This window comes from Schistocerca americana, unplaced genomic scaffold (assembly GCF_021461395.2).
Source record: "Schistocerca americana isolate TAMUIC-IGC-003095 unplaced genomic scaffold, iqSchAmer2.1 HiC_scaffold_411, whole genome shotgun sequence".
Lineage (NCBI taxonomy): Eukaryota > Metazoa > Arthropoda > Insecta > Orthoptera > Acrididae > Schistocerca > Schistocerca americana.
Window position 1 is genome coordinate 10,001 of NW_025726139.1, and position 5,000 is coordinate 15,000.

The 5,000-nt window shown below is 51.4% G+C and overlaps 1 non-coding gene across 1 annotated transcript in view; it reads left to right on the plus strand.

Moving 5' to 3' along the window:
- Nucleotides 1–4,572: 4,572 nt before the first annotated feature.
- Nucleotides 4,573–5,000, plus strand: part of LOC124582353 — a 1,910-nt gene continuing 1,482 nt past the window's right edge. The window contains exon 1 of the ribosomal RNA XR_006973914.1: nucleotides 4,573–5,000. This exon is cut by the window's right edge and continues 1,482 nt beyond it. This is a non-coding gene — a ribosomal RNA (small subunit ribosomal RNA).

Consider the following 5,000-nt stretch of genomic DNA (forward strand, 5'->3'; position numbering starts at 1 on the left):
TATTGTGCCTTAACCTAACCCGTATTGTGCCTTAACCTAACCCGTATTGTGCCTTAACCTAACCCGTATTGTGCCTTAACCTAACCCGTATTGTGCCTTAACCTAACCCACGTTGTGCCTTAACCTAACCCATAACGTTGTGCCTTAACCTAACCCACGTTGTGCCTTAACCTAACCCACGTTGTGCCTTAACCTAACCCACGTTGTGCCTTAACCTAACCCACGTTGTGCCTTAACCTAACCCCGTATTGTGCCTTAACCTAACCCGTATTGTGCCTTAACCTAACCCGTATTGTGCCTTAACCTAACCCGTATTGTGCCTTAACCTAACCCGTATTGTGCCTTAACCTAACCCGTATTGTGCCTTAACCTAACCCGTATTGTGCCTTAACCTAACCCGTATTGTGCCTTAACCTAACCCGTATTGTGCCTTAACCTAACCCGTATTGTGCCTTAACCTAACCCACGTTGTGCCTTAACCTAACCCACGTTGTGCCTTAACCTAACCCACGTTGTGCCTTAACCTAACCCACGTTGTGCCTTAACCTAACCCACGTTGTGCCTTAACCTAACCCACGTTGTGCCTTAACCTAACCCACGTTGTGCCTTAACCTAACCCACGTTGTGCCTTAACCTAACCCACATTGTGCCTTAACCTAACCCATATTGTGCCTTAACCTAACCCATATTGTGCCTTAACCTAACCCATATTGTGCCTTAACCTAACCCATATTGTGCCTTAACCTAACCCATATTGTGCCTTAACCTAACCCATATTGTGCCTTAACCTAACCCATATTGTGCCTTAACCTAACCCATATTGTGCCTTAACCTAACCCATATTGTGCCTTAACCTAACCCATATTGTGCCTTAACCTAACCCATATTGTGCCTTAACCTAACCCATATTGTGCCTTAACCTAACCCGTATTGTGCCTTAACCTAACCCGTATTGTGCCTTAACCTAACCCGTATTGTGCCTTAACCTAACCCGTATTGTGCCTTAACCTAACCCGTATTGTACCTTAACCTAACCCGTATTGTGCCTTAACCTAACCCGTATTGTGCCTTAACCTAACCCGTATTGTGCCTTAACCTAACCCGTATTGTGCCTTAACCTAACCCGTATTGTGCCTTAACCTAACCCGTATTGTGCCTTAACCTAACCCGTATTGTGCCTTAACCTAACCCGTATTGTGCCTTAACCTAACCCGTATTGTGCCTTAACCTAACCCGTATTGTGCCTTAACCTAACCCGTATTGTGCCTTAACCTAACCCGTATTGTGCCTTAACCTAACCCGTATTGTGCCTTAACCTAACCCACGTTGTGCCTTAACCTAACCCACGTTGTGCCTTAACCTAACCCACGTTGTGCCTTAACCTAACCCACGTTGTGCCTTAACCTAACCCACGTTGTGCCTTAACCTAACCCACGTTGTGCCTTAACCTAACCCACGTTGTGCCTTAACCTAACCCACATTGTGCCTTAACCTAACCCACATTGTGCCTTAACCTAACCCACATTGTGCCTTAACCTAACCCACATTGTGCCTTAACCTAACCCATATTGTGCCTTAACCTAACCCATATTGTGCCTTAACCTAACCCATATTGTGCCTTAACCTAACCCATATTGTGCCTTAACCTAACCCATATTGTGCCTTAACCTAACCCATATTGTGCCTTAACCTAACCCATATTGTGCCTTAACCTAACCCATATTGTGCCTTAACCTAACCCATATTGTGCCTTAACCTAACCCATATTGTGCCTTAACCTAACCCATATTGTGCCTTAACCTAACCCATATTGTGCCTTAACCTAACCCATATTGTGCCTTAACCTAACCCATATTGTGCCTTAACCTAACCCATATTGTGCCTTAACCTAACCCATATTGTGCCTTAACCTAACCCATATTGTGCCTTAACCTAACCCATATTGTGCCTTAACCTAACCCATATTGTGCCTTAACCTAACCCATATTGTGCCTTAACCTAACCCATATTGTGCCTTAACCTAACCCATATTGTGCCTTAACCTAACCCATATTGTGCCTTAACCTAACCCATATTGTGCCTTAACCTAACCCATATTGTGCCTTAACCTAACCCATATTGTGCCTTAACCTAACCCATATTGTGCCTTAACCTAACCCATATTGTGCCTTAACCTAACCTATATTGCGCCTTAACCTAACCCATGTTGCGCCTTAACCTAACCTATGTTGCGCCTTAACCTAACCTATGTTGCGCCTTAACCTAACCTACGTTGCGCCTTAACCTAACCTATATTGCGCCTTAACCTAACCTATATTGCGCCTTAACCTAACCTATATTGCGCCTTAACCTAACCTATATTGCGCCTTAACCTAACCTATATTGCGCCTTAACCTAACCTATATTGCGCCTTAACCTAACCTACGTTGCGCCTTAACCTAACCCACGTTGCGCCTTAACCTAACCCACGTTGCGCCTTAACCCAACCCACGTTGCGCCTTAACCCAACCCACGTTGCGCCTTAACCCAACCCACGTTGGGCCTTAACCCAACCCACGTTGCGCCTTAACCCAACCCACGTTGGGCCTTAACCCAACACACGTTGGGCCTTAACCCAACACACGTTGGGCCTTAACCCAACACACGTTGGGCCTTAACCCAACACACGTTGGGCCTTAACCCAACACACGTTGGGCCTTAACCCAACACACGTTGGGCCTTAACCCAACACACGTTGGGCCTTAACCCAACACACGTTGGGCCTTAACCCAACACACGTTGGGCCTTAACCCAACACACGTTGGGCCTTAACCCAACACACGTTGGGCCTTAACCCAACACACGTTGGGCCTTAACCCAACACACGTTGGGCCTTAACCCGCTCTGTAATTGTCATACGACGCGTTAAATTAGTGTAGTGTTGCCTAACTGCAACCCCCGCAATATAGTTTGCTACTCGCACTGCCTGGTCCCCAGTGTATCGCTTCATGTTAAACACCTTGCAGCGATACACTGTAATGTGGATGGCAGCAGGACGTACATGCTCAATGCCCTTCGCAGTTGTTCATTGGCATTCGCATGGCGAAGCACTTAGCCTACGCTGTGGTACGGCCTGTGTCAACTGTCCGCTGATGTTGTACGTCCAAATCACACACTGTACTGCACATTGGTCCTCATGTACTGAATGATACATCGTGGTACATGTGACCGTACAACGACTGCGCCAACAACGGCGAACCATGCGGTCCAACTGTTGTGCACTCAGCTATGTGTCGTCTCCCTATAAGAGCCGGATTGCAGTGTGGTATGCCCTGGATGGCGATCAGCATGAGCCGTCTGTTGATGTAGTGGCGCGTGTTGTCAGACGTAGTCGTCTCTTCTCACACACCGTGACAGCATGGTGCACTGCGTTCCACATCTGCGACATGCGACAGAGGCCGGTTGACAGTCGTTCGCGCAATGGACATCGCATACGTACGGGGGCCACCTTCCACGTGTTCGCGAAGCGTGCACATGTTGTTGCGTGTATGTGGGCAGACATAGTGTGTCGTGACACCTGACACAGGCATGCAACAATCGTTGAATTTGCAAATGGCGATGGACGTCTACGTTTGCTGGTGACGTTACGCAAATGAACAACTGGTAAACCGTTGTGGTGCGGTTGTTCTCGCTAGAGGTGAATCAGTGATGGCGACGATCGGTTGAGCTACCAACCGGTTGTTTCAGCGATACCCACCATGCCCACGAACGTGAATGGCATGTGGGTGTGAAGCGATACGCGGCGGTGGCTGGGTGGGACCGTCCCCGGCCGGTGAGGGGGGGCCTCCCGGCGTGCTGGCCGCGCGGTGCGTGGGCGCACGCGCTACAGCCGGCTGGTGGGGGCGGCCAGTGGCAGGCGCGCCGGCCGACGGAGGCGGCAGGCGGCGCAGCTGCGCGCCGGCGCACCCTGCACGCGGCGCCGTGCGGCCAAAGTAGGTCCTCGCGGGCCCGGTGCGAAGCGCGGTGGACATCTGCAGTGTGCTGGTCCGATTGAGGACTGTGTGCGCTGAGGATGCGCCGCCGCCCGGCGCTCGGCGCCGCGACGCCGTCTGCTGCTCGGTCGCCTCTGCGGTTCTCGCAGGTGGTTTGTATCGCAGCTGTGCGGACGTGTTGGCGCGTGCGCTGTGCTGGGAGAGTTCGCTTCGGCACCCAAGTGGGGCTTTTGTCCTTCTGTGGCGCTGGCGTTGGAGCTGCCGGCCACCGTAGGTGGCGCGTGTTGTCTCCCGCCGGCAATGCCACGACAGCACGCTCCCGGGCCTCTGTCGGCAGCGGCAAGCTCAGTTGGGAGCACGGGTGGTCGCACCTAAAGCGTCTACTCGCCAAACTCCGGGCGATTGCGCCTCTCTCGAACCCGACCAAGTACTTAGGACGGCGCTGCGCGCCGCCGGGACCTGAGAGGGTTTCGAGGTGTATCGTGCAGGGGAGCTCAGCCTCCCCCTGTTTGCAGAATAATTGAGCGGACGCTTGCGTGTTCGCGCGGGCCCCCGGGACACACTCCCGGGCGGCCGGCTGCTCAGCTCTAGTTGACGCAGCTCCCTGGTTGATCCTGCCAGTAGTCATATGCTTGTCTCAAAGATTAAGCCATGCATGTCTCAGTACAAGCCGCATTAAGGTGAAACCGCGAATGGCTCATTAAATCAGTTATGGTTCCTTAGATCGTACCCACGTTACTTGGATAACTGTGGTAATTCTAGAGCTAATACATGCAAACAGAGTCCCGACCAGAGATGGAAGGGACGCTTTTATTAGATCAAAACCAATCGGTCGGCTCGTCCGGTCCGTTTGCCTTGGTGACTCTGAATAACTTTGGGCTGATCGCACGGTCCTCGTACCGGCGACGCATCTTTCAAATGTCTGCCTTATCAACTGTCGATGGTAGGTTCTGCGCCTACCATGGTTGTAACGGGTAACGGGGAATCAGGGTTCGATTCCGGAGAGGGAGCCTGAGAAACGGCTACCAC